The 15,974-nt window shown below is 45.3% G+C and overlaps 1 protein-coding gene across 13 annotated transcripts in view; it reads left to right on the forward strand.

Annotated features, from left to right (window-relative positions):
- Positions 1-15,974, forward strand: part of DLGAP1 (DLG associated protein 1) — a gene marked incomplete at its 5' end in the record, with an annotated part of 765,236 nt that overhangs the window by 492,801 nt on the left and 256,461 nt on the right. The window lies entirely within an intron of this gene.

Below are 15,974 nucleotides of genomic sequence, written 5' to 3' on the forward strand. Positions count from 1 at the left end.
TGCTTTGAAAAGAAAGAAAGAAGCCGTGGAGAAGATCAGAAAGACGCACGTGCCCATGGCCAGAAGCTCAGGTGAATTATACAACAGAGGTCTGCTTACCTTCAGGCTAACAACAGCACATGGGATCTTTACTTTGATTTAAAACTAACTTCTGCCGCCAACTCTTTGCCATCAGCCAAAGAAACTTTTTTTTATCTTATTTCATGGTGGGAAAATGTGCAAAGCGTGAGGCAGTTACTTTAAGGCACCTGTTACTACGATGGGCCCGCCCAGTTGAACCTGTTAGCCTGCCTATTCGAGGCCACTAATTTATGTTAATTACGCCTCCCGTTGCTCAAGGAAATGACTCAATGGAGCAAGATTTGTGAGGCCAAAAAAAAATCCATCTGCCACATTAATAGCCGGCAGATCCATCTGGTGATGCATCCGTGCAAGGGACACATTCTTTGAAAGCTGTGCAGTACAGGGCAGTGATGTTAGTTCCACAAAATGCGAGCACAACTTTGATGCCAGGAAGTTGCATTCAAATCATGTGTTTACTAATTATATGAAAGAATGATTCAGCTTCTCTCATCCCTGGTCCTCTGCTCTGTAACGAAGGGACAAAAAAGTGCCTGTCACCTAGAAATGCTGAGAATGTTAAATGGATGGACACAAGTAAGACATGAAGAGACAGTGACTCCATTAATACTGTTACTACTGTTAATACTGTTACTACCAAGCTGAAAACATGGTGGCAGCAGTGCGAACAGAAACGAAAGAACAGATGTAAGGGGCTGGGGAGATGGCTGAGCCATTAAGAGAGAGGATATGGGGGTGACTCTAGCTAAGACTCCTAGTAGTGGGGAACATGTAGATTGAAATGGCCACCTTCTAGCCAGGCAGGACACCTAGTGGAGAGAAGAGGACATCAACCCACGCACAAAACCTTCGACCCAAAATTCAGGGATAAAGATAGAACAAAAATTGAGGGAATGTCCAACCAATGCCTGGCCCAACCTGAGACCCTCCCCATGGCGGGAAAACAACCACTGACACTATTGATGACACTCTGCTGTGCTTGCAGACAGGAGCATGGCATAACTGTCCTCTGAGAGGCTCCAGCCAGCAGCTGATGGAAACAGGTGCTGAGACTTGCAGCCAAACATGGGGCAGAGATCAGGGAATTTTGTGGAAGTTTTTGGGGGGAAGGATAAAAGGACTCAGAGGGAACACAAATGCCACAAGAAGACCAACAGAGTCAACTAACCGAGGCCCAGCAGGGGTTCCCAAAGACTGAAGCACCAGCCAAAGAGCAGGCATGGTCTGGACCTAGACCCACTACACATATGTAACCAATAGACAGCTTGGTCTTCATGTGGGTGCCCTAGTAAGGGGAGCAGGGAGGGGCTGCCTCTGACATGGACTCTGTTGCCTCCTTTTTGACCACTTCCGATTGTGAGATTGCCTGGACGGGCCACCGGGGAAGAGGATGTGCCCAGTCCCGATGTGACTTGATGAGCTGGGCTGGATTGATTAGGGGGTGGGAGTGGGGGGTCCCTTTCCTGAGAAGAGAGGGAGGGGAGAAGAAGGAAGAGGGTGAGGCCAGGAGGAGAGGAGGAAGGGGGCTGCGATACGGATGTAAAGTGAATAAATAAATAAGCTGAGAAAGAGAGATGGGCGGGGGTAGCACTGGCTGCTCCTCCGGAGGACCCTGGTTCATGTCCAAAACACACACGGCAGCTCACATGGAGTCTGTAACTCCAGTTTCAAGGCATTCCTCGTCCTCTGCTGGCAGCCACAGGCTCTGCATGCACACGGTGCACCTTCGTACACGCATGCAAGTTTTAAAAAGAGAGAGGACAGACTTTTAAAATACTGCCATTGCTGGGCGCAGTGGTACACACCTGTAATCGCAGCACTTGAGGAGGCAGAGGCAGGCAGATCGCTGAGAGTTCGAGGCCAGCCTGGTCTACAAAGCAAGCCCACAACAGCCAAGGCTACACAGAGAAGCCCTGTCTCGGGGGGGGGGGGGATTACAAAATTGTTGCTGTCATCCCCACTCACTACTCCGCACCTCCTGCTCTGTCACGTTGTGAACTGTTTCTACTGCACACCTCTGTTCCCTTACCTTCTCCTTATGTTGGACTGAAACTGTGTGCCAAAAAGACATCACTGAAAGCCAGGCAAGAAATCAGGGTCACTCGGGATATATCAGGAAGTCATAGAGATGGGCACAGATGTCAATAACTTGAACTAAGAAAGGTACCCAGAAGATGTCAATGTTCACCAAGAACTGAATGGGGCAGGCGAGAAACAGGCAGACAACCCGGTAGCTACGTTGTGATTTTAGAGTCCAGGAGGATGTAATGGTTGGAGAGATGTGTAAGATTTTGCAAGTAAGTGAGCTCAGTCTGGCAAGAATAAGTCAGAAGACACAGTAGCTAGTTCCCCACACTAGACAAACAAGAAATAAACAGAAAATAATTAAAAGGACATTAAGATGGGGAAAGCTGTGGTTAGAAAAATGCAGTGTGTCCATAGGCCAGTGGGGTCGGCGGGGGTTGGTCCTAAGGGTACCCCCACCTCCAGCTGCTGCCATTTTAGTCTTGTTTCTGATTCAGCCACAGAGTGAACAGTCCTCCTTGGCTGCACCCTGTTTTCTTTTCTTTTGGTTTTTTTCGGGACAAGGGTTTCTCTGTGTAGTCTTGGCTGGCCTCGAACTCACAGCAATCTTCCTGCCTCTGCCTCCTGAGTGCTGGGATTAAAGGCATGAGCCACCACCGCCTGGCTGGCTGCACCCTCTTGACATCACGTTTTGAGCTATGTGGTCAGAATATAAGTGTCCCCTCTATCTCTTCCTCATCATGATAGCCTGGGCACTCTGACATTGAGCAAAACAAACTCCACTGCCTGAAGGTGTTCACGTCAGATTGTTGGTCACAGCAGCCAAGAGCCGGTGACACAGGAGGAAATTAGAGCAATGGAGAGGAAAGGGAGAACTCAAGAAATAAACAGCTTAACAAAGTCAGATAAGGCAGGAAAACATTGTCCATGAACTTGACAGTTAGGAAATGACTGTTAGACATCAGTGACACTCATTTCATACCATTTTAGTGAAAGCTTATTTTTAAAGATAATTTTTTTTATTTTAGTGAATACATTATATAACTACTAAAGTATGTGAGTACACCGTGACTCAGATATTTATTGATTAAATCATTTGAAATTTGAAAATATTTCACTGCTTTTCACCATTACGAATAACCTTAATTGTCATTTTCAACAACAGACAAAAAATTTGTTCTGTTTTTATTATTCCCAAAATGTGAAGTATTCTTCAGTCTTAAGGAAGAAACACAAGTGAATCCTAGTATCCTAAAATAATTTTAAGCATTCTAATTTTGCATGATTATTATTCAGAGACATTTTTATATACATCTTACTGGGTTTTTTTTTTAAGGCAGAGACCACACAAATGTCTCAGCTGTTGTCTAACCCAGAGTGCACAGTTCTAAAGCAACGATTTGCCTCTTGCTGTCCACCAAAAGCCTCTGTCGAGCAGCATTGCAACATGCGATAGGGTGCAGGGACCAGCTTGTTTCCTGCCACCCTGTACAGGTGTCCTCCACTTCAAGTGACTGACGCCCCAGCCATTAGCTGTTTCTGCCGGCCTCCCTTCACTAGGATCCCTCCAGCTCACCTTAATTTTAGCAATCACAATTCTCTCATCTAATTAACAAAAAAATTGGGTCACTGCCTCAGTGGCCTGCATCCAACCTTATTTTGACTGGCAGTTTTGTAACACTGCCGAATTATCTCCCCACTCCTGTACTTTTAAGAGCATGGGTTTTGTTTTGTTGTTGTTCCATCTCCTGTGTGTTCTTTCTCTGACTCTCTTTTACTGTCTTTCTTGGGGGTATCATTGTTTTGGGGGGTGTTCCTGTTTGTTTCACATTTCTCTCCCGCATCCATGTATTTACTTAGCAACTCCAGTCATACTTTGTAGAGTGGATGCACTCCACCTCCCGTGGACAGACTTCCTGCAACAATGTTTTAACAATGGACCTTTTCAGACGCTGTCAGTATCACCCTGAAAAACTGTCTCATCCCAAGTAAGCCAGACAGCCTCTTACTTCTGATACAATGACGGCAGTCACATTTCAGTTAAGTTCAAAAGTTTACAGCATCCAGTGGGAAAATCTATGGCTCTCAGTATCCCATTTCTATCAATTTGCTAATAAGTCTGGCAACAGTGTTAACTTGTCTTGTAAAATTTCTAGGACCATTTGTTTTTCAGGTCAACATATTGACGTGTTTCTGCACTCTGTATTAAACACTTGAGTGGCTTAGTACAATGCCAGTACTGTTCTTAGCTTTAGCTTTCGTTATTGTGCACATGTGACTATGTTTCTCACCCACGGCCACAGTTCACTGTGGTGTGGACAGCACCCTTCACCTTTGCAGGACATCACTTTTATTCGTGGTCATGCAGTAATAATTACTTGTTACTATACATTTCCTGCAATGAGCAAGAGAGAGAGATTGCATATAATTCACAAACCTAAAACTGAAGATTAGACTACCAAAAAGAATGCTTTCAGTGTGAAAATTAGAGAGCATTAAATGCGAAATCTAATTAACATCTTCCCAAGATTTGTTATCCTGTAAATCTCATTAGTCTGTCTGATATATCAGCATTGAACTGGATGAGTTTTTAATCATGGTGGATTTTAATTTCTTTGCCCATACATAAATCAATAGGAAGGAACTACAGAACCCACTCAACATGTAATAGTAGTCTTTGAAAACTACATATCTCTGCCAGGCCGGAAGTGTGTGGCGCTTCATAGTCTTCTGAGAAGGACACTGCCATTGGCTTAGTGCTCACAGGCGTCCTCAGACCATTGTGAAATATATACATAGTTTTTCATCCTTCTACTAAATGCTGCTTATCTACCATGTAGCCACCAGCACAAGTCAGAGCAGCAACAGCCAATTCCTGATGCTCACTCCGCTTGAGACCAAGTTTTGAGCAGAAAACAATATCAATAACTTATCTTTGCTCTGCGAAGAAAAACTGGGGTGTCAACAAGAAGCATATAAGCTTCTGTGTGTGGGAGCTTTTGTTGGCTGCCCTGAGTGGGCCTGAAGGCTGGTCGCCAGAGCATGCTGTGTGCCAGCACGGGATGACTCTAGCTGTATGCCAAACAACGATTATGGCTAGTCAAGAAAGAGTGGCTCTGACAACTTCACCATTTTGAACTTAGTGACTTATTTTATAATAAACAATCAAAATAGGGCCACAGCCAAAGCTTAGGCATAACCCTAGAAACGTCTCTATTTGTCACCAGGGTACACTGAAACTGCCACAGCTCTGGTGAAGAGCTATGGTAAAAGGGAATCACACTGTATCTCAGGTTGGCAACAGCCTCCAAATAGTTCTGATGTTGCAGGCATGAAAATTTCAAGGCTTACAGGGTCACTGGGGGGTTTGAACCAAGCTTCCAGAAATCTTCTGAGATCAGACAGTATATAGCGTGTTCGTTCAGGTCAAGAAGACCATAGAGACCATTTGCAAAAGTGTGATTGTTATGCCCATGTCTGAGATGCCCAGATTGTGAAAAACAGCTGCAGGCATGACATGAGCCAGCCCAGGAGAGTCTGTGCGTGCCACAGGCAGTAGAAACGGAGTGCTAGGGCTACCCAAGACTACTAGAGCTCAGACAATCCCAACATGGGCCTGCTGTGTGTTCTGGGATTGAGTCTCGCTTTAGTCTGGCCATTCCCTGCTGTGTTCCCTTTTCTCCCACGTGAACGGGAAATGGTTCCTGTATGTCATTGTATGTTATATTAATTTGTGACCTGATATTTTTGACTTCATGGGTTGATGGTTAAGAAAAAGCCTGAGAAGCACTGAGAAGCAGGAGAGACTTTTGAACAATGTTTGGGACTTTCAATGCTTAGATTTTTTTTTTTTTTTGAAATGATATGGCTGAGTTCTGAGTTAATGAGATGGGCAAACATCTTTTAGGACGAGGGTGGAATGTTAAGGTTTTAAAGGCTGATATATTTGGTTGTTGGTTTGACAGGTGTGGACCTGAGATCACTAGTCTTTTGTTGATGTGACTAGATTTGAAACCACTTAAGAAAGTTTCCAGAGAAGTTTAACTAAAGGGAAAGGCATAAGGTCTTTGTTTATGTTAATGTTGCTGTGAGGAAACACGTGACCAAAAGTAACTTGAGGAGGAAAGGGTTTACTTAGCTTATGCATCCTGAATTGTAATCCACAGAGCAGAAACAAGGCGAGGACCTTGGGAGCTGGGTGAGAGGCCATGAAGGGGTGCTGCTTAGTGGCTTGCTCTCTGTGGCTCTCTAAGCCTCTCTTATAGAACCCAGAACCACTAGCTCGTGCATGGCACATCCACAACAGGCTGGGACCTTCCTCATCAATCACTAAACCAGAAAATGTCTTCAGGATTGTCTGCCTATAGCCAGAGCTTATGGAGGCAGTCGTTTCAATACAAGGTTCCTGTCCCTCAGATGACTCTAGCTTATATCAAGTTGACATAAAGCTAGCTAGCACACTCACCGTGCATGTAAGGAGCATCCTCCCCACTAAAGGGGGGGATGAGGAAGCAAGCAGAATTCGTCCAGGCAAAACAACCCGCCACCTCAAACTCCCTCCGTATTCACTTCCATCGTAACGGACTGCCTCACCTTGATCCATGAGCTCAAATAAACCCATCCTCCCTTAAGTCCTTTTTCCAGGTATTTTTTATCACAACAACAAATAAAGAAATTCTTCCTAGAGCTCATTGGAGAATTATTGCCTATGGCTACTTTTTACTTGAGTTTTGGCTCATGAAAGACAACCAGACTGGGCAGAAAAACTTTGACTCCTGTCTTTTGTCCTTATCTCTTAGATGTTGCACTTTGCACTGAGGATAGACGTTTCTATGACTAAGTCTGGTGTCGGCTTCTGTTTCTGCTTCTTAGCTGATTTCATACTTTTACATGAACTCTTTTTAACTTTTTATATGTTCTTTGTGGGTCCCACTCATCTCCCCATCGCTCGTACCTGCCCTCTGCCCTTGCATCCTCCTCCCAACAAAGGGGGGGGGAACCTCATTGTGGACGTTGCAGTGTGCCCCACAGTACACCCTTTTTTCCACGCTTCCTGCTTGCAAGTGTTCATTGCAAATGACTGCTTGGTCTGGGGTAAGGCTTCTGGCTTCTGCTACACTTACATATCCTGGTGTTGCCCTGTGTCATGGAGATTCTGTAGCTTTGGATCTGCAGGACCGACTACTTCATGGACTCCAGCAGTTCATCAATGGGGTAGAGGTTGGGGTTGGCCAACTCAAAGCCCTGAATCTGGTTCCAAGATGTATCTGAATTGCTCAGCCCACACCACTGGGATGAGCTCCCCTTCTCTGCCCCTGCTGGCCTAGCCAATGCGGCCACCCGCAAGGAGCAGAGCCAACTCTCTCACTCCCCCATCCTTGGGTTTGGCTCACCCACAACCTCCACATCCAGGGCCAGCTCTACCCTGCTGCCCAGGCAAGATGCAAGGTCCCCTCTCCCAAGTGTTGCAGCTGGCGAGGGGCATGGCCAACTCTCCTGCTCTCATAACCCCAGGGCCAGGTCTTCTGGCTGCAGTAGGTGGTGAGGGCCAAGGGAGAGAAGCAAGTTATTTTTCCCTCTCCTACAGCACCACAAAGCAGACAGGAGTCAGGGTCAGCTCTCCCACTCTCACATTCTCAGAACCAGCTCAACAGCACACACCACCACCAGGGTAAGCTCTGCCGTGCTGCCCAGGTGAGGTGCAGGGCCTGTTCTCCCGAGTGCTGCAGCAGGTAAGGGACAGGACCAGCTCTCCTGCCTGCTGCAGGTGGCAAGGGCAAAAGGGAGGGAAGGGGATCGAACAGCAGACATGAAGCAGGGCTGGATCTCTCATACACAAATTCTTAGGGCCAGCTTACCCTCAACCCCCACACCCAGAGCAAGCTCTACTATGCTGCTCAGGTGAGGTGCAGAGTCCACTCTCACAAGTGCTGCAGCTGGTGAGGAGCAGGGCCAGCTCTCCTGCCTTCATGATGCAAGTCCTAGGTCTCCTGCCTGCCACAGGTGGTGAGGGGTGAGGTGCGGAGGAGGGTAACTCTTCTTCCCACTGCACAGGAGATAATTGGCAAGGCCAGCTCTCCCACGCTCACAGCCTTGAGGCCAGCTCACCCACAACTCCTGCAACCATGGCCAGCTGTACTGTGCTTCCTGAGCAATGTGCAGACCCACTCTCCCTAGTACTGCAGCTGGCTGGAGGCATGGTTAGCTTTTACACCCCCAGGGCTAGCTCTCCCAGGATGCCCAGGCAAAGGATGGGTCCAGTTCTGCACGGCCCTCAAACATCCACCTTTCCTTGGGCATCTGCCTGACATTTGGTGGTAACAGCCCCTGCTGCTGCGTGGCCACAGACCCACATGTGGCCCCCATTGGCAGCACAGGCCTGAACCACACCGTGGTCCCAGGTGGCATCACTGGCTGCTTTCATCGGGCTGCTCCTCATTACCCTCGAGTCTCCAGTTCTGCCTCTCTTCACTGTGCCCACATCCTTCTGTTTCTCATTCTCTTCCATTCCTCAACCACTCTCTTTCTCCTTTCCGTGGTGCCCAGGGTCTCTGAATGTCTGGGGTCATCTTAGGAATGCTATGCCCCACATGTGCATTAGAGCAGCAGGCACAGATCATCTCAGGCATGGTCCGCCCTGCCAGACCTGCATGGGCCAGACTGGTGCTCATCTCAGGCTAGCTCCCTGTCCCGGTCCCACGGTGCCTGACTGGTCTTGTCCTCATTTCTGTCCGAGGCCTGTCCAGGTTCTCCTAGTCTCTGGCTCGCTCCTGCCAATCCTCACAGCCCCAGGCAGGGTTTGTCTTGTCTCTAGCTCACTCCCTGCCCTGAGAGCATGTCCAGGCCTGCATGGAGCTGGACTGGTGGTCATCCCAGGCTCGCTTTTTTTTTCAGGGAGTGTCAGGCTACTAATTATTCAGACATTCACCAGTCACTCTTTCCTTTCTGCCAGCTACTGACACACATGTGACACAGCAGCCACACCTGCAGCACCAGGCTTGCGTGAACTCTCTTGAGATCATCTCTCTGACTAAAGCCCAGCCATGGGGGAGGCAGGTATTTCTTAGGTCTGCTCTGGCCATCCCCTTCCATGCCTGTTGTCTGCTGACAGTGTTGTTACAACTTCAGACCTTAGTTCCACACCCAACTCTGACTTGGGAGTTTATAGGTTTCGCTACTGGTTCTGCTGAAAATGTAGTTAACAAGTGTTTCTTTTCATTTTGTGGTAGCGCTTTTGTTGCTCAGAGTGGATTCCAAGAAAAGAGGGAAAACTTAGTTTCTATGAAAACAAGCCCTGTGAACAGAGATAAATAATCTCACCCTGGTGTTTTGTTCCAAAGATGATTTTGCACAGGAAAGCTTGGTACATTCATTCACTTCTCAACCGAGTTTAACTTACAAAGCAAAAGATAAAGCCAAGCCTGGGTAGGTTATTTCACTTCGTAGTCTGCGCTTCTGCCTCAGTGCCCAGAGACCTTGCACCGAACAGCCCATTCTTGGAGGATACAAGCCCACCTAGGTTACGTGTAAGATGAATCATTTTGAATATTCAGACATATTAGCATCTTCAGGCATTTCCTTGCTGCTGCTGCTGCTGCTGCTGCTGCTGTCACCGCCATTTCTTTTACTGATCTGTGATTCTCCATGTTGCAGAGCTGAGGAGATGGGTCAATGGTTAAGAGGCCTGATGTCTTTGCAGAGTTCAGTTCCCAGCACCTGCTTTGAGCAGATTACAAGCGGCTCCAGCTCCAGGGACCTGATGCCCTAGATAGCCCTCGAACACTTACAAACACACACACTAAACAATTTTTTTATTTTAATTACCCAGATTGATTTTACAGTTCTAGATTTTTTAAAAAACTTTTTTATTATAATTTAATCACAAACACTTCAAGCTTAGTGTATTAAAAGGAAGAACGTCTTCATTGTGAAAGTTATTAATTCAGCAAGTCTTTTAAATCAACATCCTGCATGCACACTGACCTCTTAAAGAAAATGCACGTCTTTGGCATAATATTTTTTATTATTATTAACTTTTTTATTATGTTTCCTTTTTAAAACATAGATTTATATTATTACACATGAATAAAGTAAACTGCATACAGCAGGAAGAACCACAAGACAATCAGGAATTATATAAATGTTATATTCATAGTGATTTGGCAATTTGTATTTGTCAAACTTGAAATAAACATCTTTCCTATCTTCTTGGGTCTAAATTTCTGGATGAAAATCAATATCTATCATATCTCATTTCTATTAATTTAAAACATCTATCTTGATCTAAAAATATCTTAACCCCTAGCCAACAAAGCTTAATTGTAAGACTAAATTAACTGGTCTTTAACCCCATCAGAGACTTGAGAAGGAATAAACTTAATTACCTGAGTGAATCAGAAGTGCAGGTTAGCAGCTTCCAAAATGAAGAGATGACTGAGGCAGTTTGTGCCTGAACAGTCACCCAACACTCTCTATAACATTGGAGCATCACTTTCAGCCTTCTGGCCCAATATCTCTGACAGACATATTTGCGAGGCAGTAACTATGGAGGACTTGCTTACCCTGTCTTGGCAGAGTTCAGCCATTGACTCTGCCTGCATATAAGCTTGCCCATTTTTAGGCAGAATTCTGTCTGTGGCAGAAATGAGGACATTTTGCCCAGTGTCTGATTTGCCACAATGGAAGCCAACTCCATAAGGAGGTTCTTTGATGCTCATCCTCTTCTTTGAGGTAGGCTGAGTGTTGCCAGGAGTTAACTTGACTTCTTGTCAAAGAATCTTCAGAATAATAAAAACATCTTTAAATGCCATATTCTGTAGGTCTCTGAGACTTTTGAAGACCTTATTTAACTGTTTTACCTTATATATCTATAGAATTATATCTATCTGTTAGACCTGGGATATATATTCTCATGATTAAAATAGACTGGTATTTGACATGACCATGATTTGTTCAATTAACCGTTAGCCTGTATTAATTAATTATCCTAAATAGGCTGCAGCACCACTTTCAAGGTATTGGAAGTAAAGCTTGCATTATAATTGAGTTGGATGGGTATAATACCTCATATTAGAGTAGAAATATATATATAATGTGTGAAGAATAATCTTAGATTTGAATTCTGTACCAATGTATCAGAATTATACTTACTTTGCATCAATATACAAAACTCTATACCAATGAGTTAAAAATAACCTTATTTGTGAGTAACAATTAAGGCCTTGAGTAGAGAAGTAGATTCAATAATCTACCTTTTGTTCTATTCTCCCTCTATATTTCTGTAGCCCCCCTTTCTTTCTTTTCAGCCCCTATCTTCTTACCTACAAAAGAAAGATAAAGGAAAAGAGATGTCTCTTGAGTCCAACCAAGTTTTCTTTCTGTATAAGGCCAATAATAACTTATAACCAACTCCCAATGAAAATAAGCATCTATAGACCAAGAGAGCAAACAGAAACCTACCCAACTCCCCTTAGAGGAAATGGGACGTCATTCTCTTAAGGTTTCTTCAGCCTGACTTAGGGCACATGATGCCTTTGAAGGGTTGGTGTCATATTTTATGATGCTTCAGCTACTCTGAACAGAGGTAGAGACAAGAAGGCCAGATTTATGAACCAGAATCCTAGCTGTGATGTCCCACATAGACTCGCAAGCATCAAATTATTTGCTAGTAGCGATTATGCTTATTACCTACTCCCCACATCCTACCAATTTAAAAGCTTTGTCATTCATTCAGAAAATACTAACTGCTTATTTTTACTAGGCCCCATGTGATGGCAGAGGTCACAGTGGTGACCAGCAGCAAACACGGCTTCCCTCTCATGTGCCCCCCCATTGTGCCGTGATAAGATAAAAATTAATCAACCGCACAAATGGATACAAATTTTAAGGGCTATTGACTGACCATTCTTAGGACTTATCTCTGGTTCCTGGTACCATAGTGTCTAAAATCAGAGCCACCCGTTCTCCACAGATAGGAGTGAAGTCCCTCATGGACTCTTAAGATAGAGGTAATGGCCATATTAGCACCTCCGTCAAAGCCTGGCACACAGATCAGGCTGGGTTCCTAAACCCAAAGTGTTTCCCTTACCTACCTTCCGGATAGCACGCATGTGCACACACACACACACACACACACACACACACACACACACACACACACACACACACTCCTAATTAGATGGATGGCCAACAGGAGATCAGGTCCCTCTAGTGACTATAATACAAAGATTAACTCCAAGCAAGTCTTCTTGAACATTCCAAGAATGTAGTGACATGTGCAACATTTCTGCTGCTGGTTAAATGCCTTGCCCCAGCTGTCACTTGTATCCGTGCTGCACTACCATATTCATGAGAAGTGTGGCAAGACACAACCTAGAAGATAATGACTGAGATGAGGTTAAAATGAAAACGCTGGTATAAACTAGACAAATCCAGGGAACGCTGTCTCATCAGAACAACCAAAGGGATGAGAACCCAGCATGTCTACATTGCCTAGCTGGCAGGAAAGAGACACAAGACTTATTCCAAACCCAAAGTTAAATTTAACTCTTTATATCTTTGCTTAGTGGGGAGAAAGAGTAAGGTTGGTATATATACATTGCACCCTGAAAACATCCCTCTGCATGGCGTGGGAAGAGAGGAACATGGGAGAGAAAAACCAAGCACGCCAACCCAAAGGACGGAAAATGGCACCCCAAAGCCAGGTGTCCTAGCAAGAGCCTGGATGCCCCGCATTTGGGAGGCAAGGCAGGAAAAATAGAGTGTTCAGGACCTGAGCTACTTGGTCACAGGCAGGCTATGGAATGAGAGTCTGTCTCAAAAAAAAAAATACAAACAGAGGGCTAGAGAGAAGGCACAGAGGTTAAGAGCACTGTCTGCTCTTCCAAAGGCCCTGAGTTCAATTCTCAGCAACTGCATGGTGGCTCAGTCATCTATAGTGACAACTGGTGCCTTCTTCTGGTCTGCAGGTGTACATGCAAGCAGAGCACTGTATATGTAATTAATAAATAAATAAATACAAACAGAAACAAAAGAAGATGGTAGTCAGGATGAAGGAGATAGGCACGGTGCTGAGGAACATGAACAGTGCCCAGACAGTCCAAACCCATGGGTTAGGGTCCTGGGGGTTCAGGAGGTGTCCATAGCGTGCTTGTGGAATGCCACAGTGTTTACTCTAAGGCTGGAGCTGGAAGCACAAAGAGTCTGGTCTAGACGTCCCTGGGAGAAGGTACCAAGTGGCTATGTTCACTGGCGCCGTGGAAAGGAAGGGTGCACTTAGGATTCACCTAACAGAAGACATTTTGCTCAGGGTCACGTGTCTCCTCACCTCGCTCCTTCATCTACTCTGCTCAGTGCAAATATTGTGCCCTTTGGTAGAAAAAGAAAAAAGAAAAAGAGCAGGAAGATGAAAGTTTGGCAGCTTGCTGTTTTGTCCTCCCCCCCCCTCCTCCCCACTGAGCTCCTCTGTCTCCTCCTCCTCCGTCATCTGCTCACATGAAACCATCTGGACCAAGCCTCTGCATTTGGCCTCTCCTACTAGTCTCCAGTTGTATGTTCTAAAAGACCTTTAAAAAAGTGTAGCGGCCTCATTTCGTTCTGCATCTTAGTCCTTCTCTTTCCGTTCTAGAACCCAGACTCAACCTTCCTAAGGCTGCGAGCCTTTAATACAGTTCCTCATGTTGTGGTGACAGACCCCCACCTCCCACCCCGCCAACTGTAACATGATTTTCTTTTCTGCTTCATAACCATAATTTTGCTACTGTTATGAATGCCAATGTAAACATTTTGGAGATAAAGGGGTATTTTGCCAAAGGGGCCATACCCCCCAGGTTGAGAACCACTGTGCTCACATTTGCCTCTCTTCTTCTGTGACTCTGACTCCACTGGCTCTGTTTAAGACACATTACCTTGGTCTGAGCAGCTTAACAGCCTTGTTTTCACAGCATTTCTGCCTTTGTCTTCAGCTACACCACTAATGTCATCATCATGGTAAAATTCCATGGCCCTGCTTTTCCTTCTTGAATTATCTGTACTTTCATGTTATCCTATCAAAGCCCAGTCTGGAGCCAGTGGTAGAGTTCTTAAGGCCCTAGATTTAGTCCCTGCTGCTGAGAGGAAAAAGGAGGGGGGGTAGGGGTGGGAATAAGTCTCCACCACCATCTTATTCTTCTGTTTGGTCTTTATTCTCCTTCCATTTTCTCTTTACTCTCATCTTCTTCTAACATCTGTATATCGTTTTTATCTTGCTTTCATTCTCTCGTGTTTTTAATTTTTTAATTTTTCTTATTGAAAATTAGTCACAAGTGAAGCCTGGTGGTTCATGTTTGTAATTCCAGGTACCAGGGAGGCTGAGGCAGGAGGATCACAAAGAGGGAAGGGGATGAGAGGGGAGGGGAGTGAAAAAGAAGAGAGGAGAGGAGAAGAGAGTTAGCTATAGGATAGGCAGAGTGGTACATCCCTGTAATCCTACTGTTAATGAGACTGGGGCAAGAAGACAACGTTTTCAAAACCAGCCTGAGCTATATAGTGAGACTATATCTGAAGGGAGAGAGGGAGAGAGGGAGAGAGGGAAGGAGGGAGGGAGGGAGGGAAGGAGGGAGGGAGGGAGGGAGGGGGGAGAAGAACCCAAACACCACATGGACATTTATTTAGCTTTATCCACATCTCTCTAGTCCTCAATAAGGACTCCAATAAGGAATTGCCTTTTTTCGCCTTCATTTCTTCCTTTCTACATTTTGCAGAATTAATTACATATGGATAATTCATGTGACGATAAGCATTAGATGACTATGGTTCCATTTTCATCCTTGTAGAATCTTCCTTCACAAAACATGAAGTCACCTACTTAAAAGGTATAATAGTTTAGTACAGTCCCTACGTTGTGCAGCCTTCACTGCACTTGTGATAAAAACACCTTTTCACCCCTCCATCCTGTGTCCGTTTCTTCCCATCATGCCCTACCTCAAGCCCAGCACATGCATGAACAGTCCGTGTTCTGGGCCTGCAGAGTCTCCTATTCTGGACATTTCATGATAAATGGGATTGTAAACTTGTCTCTTGTGTGGTGGTTTTTACAAGTGATACACACTCACCCAACTTACAACACCCAGTCAGTGCTTTATTTCTTCTGGATGCACTGCATGTGTGTTATCCATTCATCAGTTGAACATGAGGGGTGGTTTTCCTTTCGGCTGTTGTAGGATACAGCTCTGTAAAATCTTTTATATACAAACTTTGGGTGACATTTGCTTTCATTTCTCCTCACCTGTATCCAAGAGTATAACCATGACGCCACTACTAACATTTGCTGCATGTTTAAGGGTAGATAGATCATTCTCGTTAAACTGAGACAGCAGAGCCCCGTCCATTCAGGGAAGAACCCACAGGTTTAACATCATGCGGTGACAAGAACAAGAAAGGTGCGAAAGGTTCTGTGCTCTGAAGTCCCAGGCAGGCATAGACATTGCAGGGTGACGTGATCCTCTGTGGGGGTCACACCTGAGAACCGCATAAGCAAGTTACAAAAAAGGTTCTCCCTCAGTCCTCATGCTGGAAGTAAGTTAATGACTTCCTCTTGAGCCGTGTCCATGGGTATTCTGTGGGCCATGCAGCCCACAGTGTACAGTCTGGCACACCTGCGTGCCCAGCCCGGTCATGTCATCCTTGCCCACTGACAACCCAGAAGCACTCTTGATGTTGTGGCTGGAAATTTTGACTGAGAAAGCTAGCTTCTGTCATTGTTTGCTGTAGAGAAGATTCATGAACAAAGCAATATTATTTCCATTTTTTTCTAAATAAGAAGGAAAAGGGACTGATGTGCACAGAATATGTAGCTGTGGACACAGCCCTCCCCCGCCCCCAGGGTCTCT

The sequence above is a fragment of the Acomys minous genome (genome assembly GCF_964271855.1).
Source record: "Acomys minous genome assembly, chromosome: 4".
NCBI lineage: Eukaryota > Metazoa > Chordata > Mammalia > Rodentia > Muridae > Acomys > Acomys minous.